The following is a 14,145-nucleotide window of genomic DNA, read 5'->3' on the forward strand; positions in this document are numbered from 1 at the left end:
ACAAGAAGAATTTGAACCTTTTTCCCATGGTAGGGATAACTAATTCCCATCGTAAAGATGGCAAAACTGAAGCTGCAAGAAGTAACTTGCCCAAGGTTATACATCCGTTAAAGAACAGAGCTATGATTTTTGTCCACTGAATTAGGAAATACTTACCGAGACTGGAGCATTTGTTCCAAAATAAGACACTAGATATTAATAACATCCCTTAAATTTATAAAATTGCCTCATGTATAACTTGTATATATATATGAGTACAATCAATTTATAAGATCACACCATGTTTTTCAAATAATGCCTGTGCCCATTACACTGTTTTTTTCCCCAGTACCCCTTCTAATACAAGGAGGAAACTAAAGGTTACATGGCACCTGGGTTGATAATGACCCAGGTGCATCCTTTCTGTGACTTGAATAGTCTTTCCCTAAGAATTAGCTGTAGTCTTTCCTCACTCAGAAGAATATGACAAGTTTTTCCACAAAGAGAGTCAACATATTTTGGTTGAAACTTCACCCTGTCAGGGAGGCTGCTCTGCTACCATTAGAGCTTTTAAGCAAGGATGAGATAATCACAATAATTATCTTCCATTAGCAAAATGATCTGGCACCAGATTCTTCTTCCAGTTCTCACAGCCTCCCTTCTGGAGCAAAGAGCATCTCAAATGGGCTTCAAGAACACTTGCAGTGGAGAATAATCAGAAGTATAAAAATGAGCTGGAGGTGGGTGAATTAATCAAAGGATCAGGAGGGATGAAAGACTCCAAATCAGAAAAATCTGCTAATTTAGGCTAATATAATTTAGTTTTTGTCTTTCCAGAAGATTCATTTAGAGCAGCCTTCCAATTAGTATGCTTGCATCACAGCATCAGTAAGGCACAAAACATTTGGATGTATCAATTCAACATTGATCCATCTAATTCATTTCCTCTTCAGGGTAGCAAATAAGGCTTATAAAATTATACTCATTACTTTAATTCAAGGTTTAATGTAAAGAAAGAATCTCCTTCTATGGGGAATTCAAAAGGAATTCACAACCTTTGGCTAGTTCTTTTCTCTCTTTTACACAGATATAATTAGACCCTGAAATTTAAAGAATTTTTCTATTTAGTGGCTCTTATTTTTTTAAATCACCACTTCTATCAACACCACAACCATAATCAGCATCATCATTATCATCATCATCGTCTTCTTTATGATCACCATTTTCTGCTGTGTGAGTAATGCTGTTCTGTGTTCTTTGAAGGAAGTTGCAAAGAAAATTGAAGCCCATGTTTGCCCAGAGAGTGTTTATAACAAAAGGGGAAAGTATATTATCATTCTGATAAAACTGTCAGTACGTGCAAATGACACACATCCTAAAATAGGTCATCTATGACACTGACACACTAAAGGAGTGCTAGTGAAAGAGAGGGCTACAGATTTATTAGACTCACACGATTGTCTGTTCCATGCATGCAGAGGCCATGTCTGCTTTGTCTACCGGTATATACCCACCACCAAATGCAATGTCTAGCACTTGGCTGGGGCTCTGTAACTCTTCATTGAAATGAAAGTTGGGGCACAGTTAAATGGAGGGCTAGCTCCAGTCATTGAGGTTAATATACTTGTTTCTAGACATTACTGTGCATTGAAATCACCTAGGATCTTTAAAAAATACTTATGTCTGGCTCCCACTCTCAGACTTTCAGATTTAATTAGTGTTGGGTGCAACCTTCTCAGCCTAATTTTTTAAAGTTCCTAGGTGATTTTAATGTTCAATAACTTTTGGAAATCACTGTCACTATAATTAAAAGTCTGACATTGCACACAAGGCAGTCCCAGCTTATGATCTTATTAAGCAATAAGTCAACTTTGCAAACATTTACTTAGCACCTGTTAGGTATGAGGCATTCTACATGGCTGTAGGGAATATGGAAGACATACAGCATGACTTTTGGAGTTTCCCATTGATCCCATTGAGACAAAAGAAACATGAAAAAAAAAGATGCATGTTAAATAATATAAGGTGATGATGTAAAAAGTATTGCAGAATATGGTAATTGGTATATGATTTACAAGTGAACCAACAAATAATTAAGAAGCTCATAGGAATAAGAGAGCTTTCCTTTTGAAGTTGTCAGGGAAGGCTCCACAGAGGAAGGGACTTTTAAGCTGGATCTTGAAACAAGTGTATGAGAATAAAACACATTCTGGAATAGAGAACAACTCAATGTAAGGGCATCCAAAGTATCCAAGAAGTAGTAGTCTCAGGAGTGATAGTTTCAAAACACTGCTAGGTAGATAATTCAAGGGTCTCCTTCTTCATAAGTTGCTATGGGTCATTGGAAGGCTTCCAGAGCAATGCCAGTGTTGTCAACCAATATGGTGGGTGTCTCATAGAATTAAAGTACTTAATTGGGACCTATCACTCAGATCCAGGCTGGAAAGTTTTAGCTGAGTATTAATAAGGCAGTGAAGAAAGGAAACCTTCAACAGAGTGAAAGAAATAGGCCATTTTTAGCAGCGGTAAAGGTGTGAACAAGGAGAGAATGGCTGGGATGAGGTCAGGGGTCATGGAAACAGATTTTCTTGGTGGGAAAGAAATGGGGATAGGGAGGCTCCAAATGAGATATCTTAATAACTTAGGCTTTGTCTTGTACCCTGTGCCTTTCCAGATGGCTATTAGCTGTCAGGCAGAATTTAACCCAACGGTCAATAGGGCTTAATTATAGCCTTTGTTAATAACAAGCCCCTTATCACCAGGCTGTCTTTCAGCCCCTGACTCCCTCCAGCCTCATCTCTGGACACACCCACAAGTTAGCATTCACTCCAGCCAGATCAAAACACTTGGAGTTTCCTGAACCAACAGACTATCTCCTGCTGCAGCCCCTCTGTACCCAATGATCTTTGCCTCAAGTGTCCTTTCTTCATGTCTTCAGTTCCTATCAGACCTTCAAGACTCAGCCCAAGAAAGAATACCTCCCTGGTTTAAGGCCCTCTCTGTGCTCCTGAAACACCCACTTACAACCTGTACTGTAATATTTGGTATATTTGTGTTTCCCTCCATTACCTGCTAAGATAGGTTCTATGTTTTCCTTAAGAGCAGAAGAGGCACACTCAGATTTCCTTAGGGTTATGAGAATAACAGAAGACAAAGAAAATACTCCGTGGTTGTGGATGCAGTCCTACTGGAAGACTCGAACCTTGTTTATCATTTAGGTTACAATAACTTTGGATGTTCAGTAGCAGCTCTTGTGAATTAATAATACTTTTCTAGACCATTGTTTTGTGACTCAGCAGCAGCCCCATCTTTGCTTCTCTTTCTCACCTGCCTCTTTTTCTTGTCTCTGCTAGAAACTCGAAGTCATGCCTTCTGCTTAGTCAAGGCTTCTGTTAGATTGTGACTTCTAATGTCTTGTGGCTTCTGGTTACTATCTTCTCTTGACGTGTCTCCCCAATTTCATTTCTATCTTTTGCCTACACACCTGTGTCTCTAACATTAAAAGCCCCTTTTATTGAGTTTGCACATTACTCTCCAATACTGAATATCCCTGGCTCTTACCAGACAGTCGCAGAGATCTCTGTTTCCATCAGCTGTAGGCAGGGTGGTGGGTGAGGTCCTATGGTATTAACCACAATCATTTGTACATAAGAGATCCTTCAGCAGGAGGCTGTGGGCATGACAAAGACCCTAAGACACATCAGAAGAGGATGTTTTGAGCTAAGTAAGAGTACCGTTTCCCAGCTGATGAGAAATATGCCTGGTACATGATGTATGTTAAATATCAGATGAATGAATGAATGAATGCTGAAGAATAATAGGACTTGGGTGAAGGGGAGGAAGAGGAGAAGGCATTGCTAACTGGCGGGGAGAGGGAGCAAACATAATGACCCAGTCATTGCTAGTGGGCGGCCTATTGGGGGTTGCTGCAGACTCTGTCTTTTAAAAGAGATTGCTATAATTGGACAATTGAGGCAATTTTCTAAAGCTTGAGGTTAAACATAACTTCCCGGCCTCAAATTTCTAGACATTTCACATTAAGGCAATATGTGTGACTGGATACAGCTAATTGATAGGCAAAGGTTGTTGCCTACGTGATGATGGATTAACTGGGTTCTGATTGGAAACCTGAGCCACTGTTGTTTTTCTCAGGTATGTAAGCCGCAATTCTTATCTATATCATCCAGGTACCTGGAACCTATGGGTGCGTGGTTAGGGGCTCCTTTCATTTCCCTGAAACCCTGGCCTCTTTGAGGCATCTTGTGGGAGGGTGATGTTGATGGAAGGTCTCCTCAGAAACATCACACCCTGAATTCTCCCTGAGAGGGCTCTGAGGGCTGCAAGGAGAGCAGAGGGGACCCTGGTGTTCTTCCATGAGCAAGTGCTCCCAGCATCTTCTAGAAAGAAACTCTGTGTGGTGGGGAAAAAGCAGAGTATTAGGAATTGGGAGAGTCATATTTATCACTGTTTAGGGGTGTGATCTTGAGAAAGTCACCTAATCAATCTGGGCTTTCCCTTGTCCGTAACAGAAGGGGTCGGGTTTAGATAGTCTGGCAGGGAGACTTCATCTTCAAAGGCTGATATCTAGACTTAAGTCAACATAACACTACCTTTTTGGATGATACAGACAATATCCCTCTCTCCAGCACACACCTCCACCAAAATCCATTTTTCTACATTCACTTTTATGGAAATTTCACTTTATAGTAGAGTGAGAGTTATGTTTCAATGGAAAAAGGGAAGAGAAAGGTGTAAGGACTTTGCCCCTCAGACCAGGTCCCTCAAATGGGCTTTGGACTCCTATGGAATGAAGCATTAAAGAAGGAAGCTGATACTATTTGTTGTAGGCTGAATTGCGTCCCCAGCCCCTGTCCCCCAATTCATATGTTAATGTTCTAATCGCTAGTATCTCAGAATGTAACTGTATTTGGAGATAAGGCCTTTAAAGGAATAATTAGGTTAAAATGAGGCCATTAGTGTGAGGCCCTAATCCAGTATGACTGGTGTCCTTATTAGAAGAGGAAGAGATAGCAGAGGTATATGTACATGGAGAAAAGACCTATGAGCACCAGCTGCAAGCCAAGTGGAGAAGCCTCAGAAGAAAACAAATCTGTTGACACCTTGATCTTGGACTTGTAGCCTCCAGAACTGCTAGGGAACAAAAAAAAAAAGTCTGTTGTTTAAGCCCCCCAGTCTCTGGCATCTTGTTAAGGCAGCTGGAGCAAACTAATAAATGAGCTCTTGTTCAAGAGCTGCTATGCTCAGCAGATACTCTTGGCTCAGCAAAGTAGGTGCAGAGTGGGGCACAGAGTAGAGAAAGGAGAGAAAGCCCTTATTCCTGATGTCCACAGCACTTGGAGCCCCAAAGTCTGGGATTTGGAGGCTTCCAGAGGCAACAGTACTTATGTGGACAATGGAATTCTTTTTATTATCACCAGTGACCGTTGCTCATCATCTAAAAGGAGCTTTGCAGGAAGCAGCCGAGATGGCCAAGTGGGAGCTACAGATGGAGTGGGAAAATGGGACAAAAGACTAGTAAAGAAGTCCACACCTTGGGGGGACTCTGGAAATATCTGGCAGCCCTTTATGTCGAGTGATGTTCTACTCTTAATAAGTTCTTAAAATAGTGGACATTTTGGGTCACACAAATATTACAAAGAATCCATGTTGCATCATTTCTTTAATATACTTCTTGAACCTGCAGCCCATTTTTGGAAACGTGTGCATAATCCCTTAGAATGTGTCACCTCTTCTTTGGTTACTAAAGCTTCCCCGAGTTCAAAAAAAAAAATTTCCAAATGATTGATTTGCAAGCTATCATATCATATAGCATAATTGTTCTGCACTTAAACCAAATCTCATATGCTTTAATGATTAGATCTTTTCACCCCCTTTAATTTATAAGCAAAATTGATTCTTTAGATCAATATTCCCGGGGGCACAAGAATCTGGGCTGCTGGTGGAGTCTGAGTGGGCCTGTCTGAGTGTTAACTGTGGCTTCGGATGGCTCCTGGAGTAGAGATGTCGCTCTCATTTTCAGAACCAAACTCTGGCTACATGTCAAAATCTATAGCAAACCACAGGAGTCATTTTTCTCCAGATTCCCCAAATTAAGAGATTAATCCTATTTGTCTCCCTCACTACCTTTTCAAAAAAGCTGTTTGTTGACTTAACGTTTGAAGGCCATAGAGCCTGGTAACTGACCAAGGAAAGGTTTGAAGAAGCTTGTGAGAATGCTGTGCTTAGGACTGTCTCTACTCAGAACCAGTTCTCCCTATTCAGACCTTTATCAGCAAAGCAAACTGGGAAACTGAGGCAAATAAGCCAGAGCAGTGGTCCTCAAAATGTGGTTTCCAGATCAGTTGCAGCCGCAGCACCTGAGAACTTGTTAGAAATTTGAGTCCGTGGGAGCCATTTCAGATCTACTGACTTGGAATCTTGGAGAAGGGCCAGGTGATCTGAGCTTTAATGAGCCACCTAGGTGATTCTGATTTAGTCTGAGAACCACTGCTCTGGACAACTCAGCTGTGAAAATTATTTTCTGAATTCCTGAGGAAAACGTTTCCATGGTTCTTTCTTTTTCTAAACGTGACACCCACATAAAAGATTCAGATGCCCACAGGACAGCTTCTTCTTATAGGATCTCTCCAAGGAGCTGAGATTCTCACCCATGGATTTGTAACACGTGTATATATCAATCACTCCAGTTCTTCGATCTACCTCCCTGCCTTCTAATGTTCAAAACAAAACAAAACAAAAAACCCTCAGAATACACACCACATAACGTAAGTTCAGCAATTGTCTCTGTTTCCAGGTGTATGTGTAACACTTACCTCTATTTTTATTTGAACAATGCTTACCAATAGGGTTGAACATACAACATAAAGACTTTTCATATAAATGATAATAGTTATATTAAAGTGCTTGATTTGCTAAGACCGATGTCAAAGAGCATACAGCTTGTTTCCTTCCAGCAGTTTTATGGCTTCAAGTCTTACATTCAAGTCTTTAATCCATTTTGGGTTGATTTTTATTATGGCATAAGATAGAGGTCTCATTCCACTTTTTTACATGTGGCTGCCCAGTTTTCCCAGCACCATTTATTGAAGAGACTATCCTTTCTCTATTGTATTGAATATGTTCATTGATCCTTTGTGATAAATTTCTTGTCTACAGATATGCGGGTTTATTTCTGGGCTCTCACTTCTGGATATGTCTCCTCAGACAAGGGAAACAAAAGCATAAATAAACAAATGGGACTACGTCAAACTAAAAAGCTTCTGGACGTAAAAGAAAATAAAACAAAATGACAACCTACTAAATGGGAGGAGATATTTGCAAATTATATATTCAATAAAGGGCTAATACCCAAAACATATAAAGAACTCATACAACTCAACAACAAAAAAAACAAACAACCTGATTGGAAAATGGGCAGAGGATCTGACATTTTTCCAAAGATGACATGCAGATGGCCAACAAGCACATGAAAATATGTTTAACATCACTAAATATTAGGGGAACGCAAACCAAACCCACAATTAGATCACCTCATACTTGTTAGAACTGCTATTATCAAAAAGGCAAGAAATAACAAGTGTTGTCAAGGATGTGGGGAAAAGGAAATTCCTCATGCACTGTTGGTGGGAATGTGAATTGGTGCAGTCACTATGGAAAACAGGATGGAGATTAGAAATTGAGAATAGAATTATCAGATAATCCAGCTATTCTACTCTGGTATTTAGCCAAAGGAAACAAAAACATTAATTCTAAAAGATACATGCACCTCCATGTTCATTGCGGCATTATTTATAATAGCCAAGGTATGGAAACAACCTAAGTGCCCATCAATGGATGAATGGATAAAGATGTGGTGCATGCACACACACACACACACACACTCACACACACACACACACAAGAATACTACTCAGCCATAAAAAAGATGGACTCTTGTCATTTGCTGCAACATGGTTGGAGCTTGAGGGTGTTATACTAAGTGAAATAAGTCAGACAGAGAAAGACAAATACCATATGATTTCACGCAAACGTAGAATTTTAAAAAACAAACCAAAAATTCTCAAAATAAATGGATAAACCAAACAAAAACAGAGATACAGAAACAGCTTAGTGGTTAACAGAGGAGAAGGAATTGGGGGAACAAAAATGGGTAAAGGGGGTCGACTGAATGGTGACAAATGGAAACTACATTTTTGTTGGTGAGCACACTGTAGTTTATACAGAAGTAGAAATATAATGTTGTACACATGAAACATGTAATATTATAAACCAGTGTTACCTCAGTAATAAAGTGCTTGCATATGCCAGATACTAGGCTAACCACTTTATGAACTATGTTCTATTGGAGCCAAAAACAACCTATTTTATGATGAGGAAGATGAGGGAAAAAGTCACAAAGGAGATAAATAACTTTTAAGATTTGTAGTCTTCACGTAGACCCTGTCCAGTACCACTACTTGGAATAACGAGTTGATAATTGTTGATGGAGTTATCGGGGAACTGTTCAGCTTGGATGACGTGTGTTAGCCTCACATCTCTACTATGTAACTCATAATGGAAACATGTCATTTTTGGCATGCAATAGTTACACTTTCCACCTACTTTGTTTCTCTGGGAGATATACTGTATTGGCAACAAGAGATCCATAGTCTCTTTCCTGATAGTTTTGGTAAAGAAGGCACATAGATAACCAAGTTTGAAATTTTAGTCTCTTGCAGGAAGACTTACAGGCCTTGAGTCTGTGACCTGTATTCATTATGTAAACCAGCTAACTCATGTCAACTGGGTCTGTTTCTTTATGAAGGGATGAGAGAGTAACTTTACATGTACTTAAAAAAATTTTGTTTTCTATTGGTGTATAGTTGATTTGCAATATTATGTTAGTTTTAGGTGTACAGCAAAGGGATTCAGTGATACATATACATATCTCTATTCTTTTTCAGATTCTTTTCCCATATAGGAATTTTACATATTTTGACTTGAGCATTTCATTACTCATGTAGAAATAGTAGACAATTGTTGGATGTGTGAAAAGTATCGACTCTGAGTTGAAGAAGTAATTGGCTTTGGGATTGGGGCCTGAGCATTTGAGCAAAAGTAAGGGTTAACTGGTAGGTGTGTAAAGGTTTGGTAGGGACATGACTTGCACATGTCAATGGGCAGAGCTTCTGGAGACCCTGTGATCCACTGTTTCTGGTACAAGAATTCTTAATAAGATGACACAGTTCTCTCTTACAAAGAAAATGCCTCCATCTACGAGGGCAAGGTCTTTGCATTCCCTTGATTTCCACTTCTTTCCTTCATGCTGGTCCCACCCTGAAAGAACTCTCCCAAACCCTGGGTGGCAGGGACCTCGTAGAATGATAAGGGACAGGGCTGAGTGTTGGAGGAAACCCTGGAGAAGGGAGTAGCTTCTAGGTCCATTTCTGCTCTGTTAAGTTCTGTCACTAGGAAATATTACTTAAAACCTCCTTGGACCTTAATTTCCTCAACTGTCAAATGAGAAGACTGGACCAGATACTGTCTAGGACTAGGTTATGTGTTACAAGGGATAGACCCCATTCTTGAAATTGTCACGATGGATCTTGATAGTGACAGAGTCTTCGATTTGCTTTTTCTTTTTTTTTTTAACTCAAACTCATTTTCTTGTTTAGAAATAAATTTATAAATAAACAAACAAACAAATAAATAAAAGGGTGCAATTGCTTGCTTTCTAACAAACTAGTTTTTGTGTGCTCTGGCAGGTGCTAACAGAGATTTCATACCCCTTAAGAATAAACCAGATCCGAAAGCGAGGAAAATCAGTATACTTAATTTTGAGAGAGGGAGCAAGTGAGAACCTAACAAAAGACTGAAAAATCTTATGAAAGAGTCAAAGATGTGGGATATTCTTTTTTCTCTCTGAATTAATAATATTGAACATACGTTCAGCTAGAAAAAAAGGACCTTCCCTTTGCCTCTACTTGGTTAAAATATAAGAAAAATGTTACATTCTGTGTAAGACTTTCAGATTCAGTGTGACAATCATTTGAAATTCCAATCAGGCTGCTTAGATTCTGTTACTAAAAAAAAAAAAAAAGATTAAATCAGGAACTAAAATAAAGTGTCTAATAATTGCTTTGGGAAAAATGTATTTGCTTCTATAGAGGAATGTGTCAGATAGAACTTAGCAAAATTTCGTAGTCGGGACAGCCCTGGCCAGTTAATGGGATCGAATGCTTGGCTGACTGATTGATTATTTACGTAGAAATCATCATTATGATAAGAAAAAAGAAGTGGATTCAAGGGTTTCAAGTAAAAGGGCATCTGGAGGTGGCTAATGGGGTAGATCGGGACAAGAGTGAGGCAAGGAGGGGGCCATACATCCCAGGTTAGAATAAACTGGGAAGACTAGTCGGTTTCTACGAGGAGCTGCTTTGGGAGCCTGATGTTCCCAAACAGTGTCCACGTTCTATGTTGCCTGTAATCCCAGGCAGATTACAAATCACTCTCTTCATCTGCAAAACAAAATAGCCATTTCACCCAGATACTGCAACTTAGCTTCAGACAGACCCCAAAATTCTTAAAAGTGGCAGTGCTCTTATATGAAGATTGAAAAAATCTTAGATAGAAGATTAAGCAGTTGCTGAGATGTGAGAAACAGAAGTCAAGGAACATTCCCTACATGTTCTTACGTTTGTTTTTTTTTAACATCTTTATTGGAGTATAATTGCTTTACAATGGTGTGTTAGTTTCTGCTTAACAAAGTGAATCATGCGAATGATTTGCAACAAAGTGAATAACAAAGTGAATCATGATTTGATTTTTCTAATGCCAAAGTGGATTTTTGTCTGATCTAAGGTAAACTTCCTCATTTACTAAGTAGAGCCATTCTCTCTGTTTCTGTGATTACTATGTCACATTACTGGGGAAAGGTAGCAGGACTAATAGTAGAAGTTTATTTTTTTTCACTTTGCCATGTAACCTTAGATTTCATGTTACTTTTATTCACATAAAATTAAACTTATAAATTTATTCATCATATCGTGTTTTTCAAATTGTTACATTTATTTTAAAACTTCGTTCCTTTGATTTTCTCCCTCCAGTCTGCACATCAGTATCAATATCTCCTTCCTTTTCCAGTAACTCACAGCACAATCTGCTGTGTCCTTTCATGTTTTCCCTCTACTCATCTAAGGCGCCTATACTCACATATGTACATACTGGGTTTTTCCTTGAGTCTTTGTTTGGAATTAAATGATATAAGGAATGTTTTCCTACAGCTTTTTGTACTCTACTTCATCAACATCTCTCATTTGGTGGCTTTAATTTTTTAAAATGACTACCTAATATTCACTAGTGTGACAGTGCGAAACATTGTTCAGCCTCTTCTCTAGTAGTAGGCAAAAAATTTATTTCCAGTTTCTGTCCATTCCTAACAATTCTGCAGAAGGTTTCCAGGAAGAATTAGAAAGTGTTGGAGTAAAAACTTTATTACAATTTAACAGCTATTATTGGATTGTTTTCCAAAAGAGCCACAGCATTTTAAGTTCTACTACTAATTTAAGAACCCCTTTTCCCCATAACCCTACCAACATTAGGTACTATAGTCCCTTTTAGTATGTATCAGTCTGATGTCAATAAAATGAAAATCTATTATTTATTTTGCACTTACCTCAATTTTCATCAATATGAGAATCTTTTCACATATTTGTCCAATTTAGTTTTTTGTTCATAAATTTTCATTTATGTCATTTATCCATAATTTTTTTCCTCCTGAATAGTCTTTCTTGGTAATTTATAAGAGTTCTGGATATATTAAGGAAAATTTTCTTCTTACATCTGTTAATTTTACCTCCACATAGGTGATATTGAGTTTATTTGTGGTATCTTTCTACGTGCACCCTTCTTTAACTTTTAATTTTCCGAAAATGTAAATTCTTAGCTTCTGAATTTTTAGTCCAAAGTTTCTCTGAACCCCACATTGTACAATAATAGACTTCCTGATTTATTTCCTTCATGATGTTTATTAAGTACTTAGCTTTAAAATTTAAGCCTTAAATCCATATAAAATTTTTAATGTAAAATGGGGGCTCATTTTTGTTTTCTGGACAACCAGCTGTGCCTGCTTATTTATGAAATAGTTGATCCTTTTCTCACTAACTTTTGAAGAACTTTCATACTTTTTTCCATAGTGGCTGCACCAGTTTACATTCCCACCAACAGGGCACAATGGTCCCTTTTTCTCTACATCTTTGCCAGCATTTGTTATTTTTTGTCATTTTGATAATAACGATGCTAACAGGTATGAGGTGATATCTCATTGTAGTTTTGATTTGCATTTCCCTGATGATTAGTGAGGCGGAGCCTCTTTTCATGTACCTGTTCGCCACCTGGTTGTCATCTTTGGAAAAATGTCAATTCAGGTCTTCCACCCATTTCTTAATTGGATAGTTCCGTTTTATTTGTTTGTTTGCTATTGAGTTGTTGGAATTTTTTATATATTTGGGATATTAACCCCTTATCTGATGTGGTTTTCAAATATTTTCTCCCACCCAGTAGGTTACTTTTTCATTTTGTTGATGGTTTCCTTTGCTGTGCAGAACATTTTAATTTGATGTAGTCCCACTTGTCCGCTTGTTTGTTTTTGTTGCCTTTGCTTTTGGGGGCAAATTCTACCCCCTCCACCCCCCGCCAAAAAAAAAAATCATCATTAAGACTCGTGTCAAGGAGCTTAACTCTTATGTTTTCTTCCAGGAGTCTTCTGGTTTCAGGTCTCTCACTCAAGTCTTTAATCCGTTTTGAGTTAACTTTTGTGTATGGTGTAAGATAGGGGTCCAATTTGATTATTTTGCCTGTGGCTGTCCAGTTTTCTTAGCAGTTTTTGAAGAAAATTTTTTTCCCTGTTGTATATTCTTGTCTCTTTTGTCATAAATTTATTGACCACATATGTGTAACTTTATTTCTGGGTGCTCGATTCTGTTCCATTGCTCTATTTTCTGTTTATATATTTGTCCTGCGTCTCTTCATCTTACAAAACTCTCCTTAGTATGATAAGGTTTTAATTATTTTTTTTACTGGCATCTCATGAATTTCTCTCCATAAAATTATACAGATTTTCTTTTAATATTTATATGTTATTTAATTTTCTCACTTTATTGAATTTACTGAAACTGCCAAGTCAATTTTAAATAGCAGTAGTGATCATGGATTTCTGCTCTAGTCTTGATTTTTCTTTTTTTAGTCTTGATTTTTAATTGAAATATTTTTGTTACATATGCTTCTTGTGGTTTTTGATAAACAAACTTAATTAAATATGTGATTTATTTATAATCTTTTGTTTGGCATATCTGATGAATTTTGTGAAATGCTTTTTCAGAACCCGAAGTATAATTATTTCTCTATTTTTATGTTTTGGATTCTGCTAATATGTTTTCTGGTATTAAAGCACTATTGCTTCCCTGGAGTAAATTCAGCTTCTTCATAGTATACTGTGTTTCATGTATTGTCAGACTCTGTTTCATAAATTTGTACTTAGAATTTTCACTATATTCATGAATGAAATTGGTCCATAGTTTTCTTTTTTATACTATCTTTTTGACTTTTGGTAATAAAGTCATGCTGATTTCAAAACTGAATTAGAGACTCCCATCTTTTGCTTAGAACAGTTTTTTTCTTAATTTTCTAAAGGTTAGACAGATATCGAATGACTTTCCTAATTCTTTCTATAATTATTGATATAATCTCACTTTTGATGGCTCTTAATAAATGTTAGTAGTTTACGTTTGACCAAGAAGCAATCCATTTTCTCCAGGACCCCAAAATATGCTGCTCCACAGTTGCAAATAGAATTCCTCTCCTATCTCCGCTTTTTAAATTTTTTAAAATATTTATTTATTTATTTATTTATTTATTTGGCTGCATCGGGTCTTAGTTGTGGCACTAGGGATCTTTGCGGCTGAGTGTGGGATCTTTTTAATTGTGGCATGTGAACTCTTAGCTGTGGCATGCTGGATCTAGTTCCCTGACCAGGGATCAAATCCAGGCCCCCTGCATTGGGAGTCTTAGGGACTTCCCTGATGGTCCAGTGGCTATCTCTGCTTTTAACTGCAGTCTCAGATCCAGACATTTTTATTTTTGCTCTTTTTACACAATCAGGATTACAAA

This window comes from Mesoplodon densirostris, chromosome 15 (genome assembly GCF_025265405.1).
Source record: "Mesoplodon densirostris isolate mMesDen1 chromosome 15, mMesDen1 primary haplotype, whole genome shotgun sequence".
Taxonomy (NCBI): Eukaryota; Metazoa; Chordata; class Mammalia; order Artiodactyla; family Ziphiidae; genus Mesoplodon; species Mesoplodon densirostris.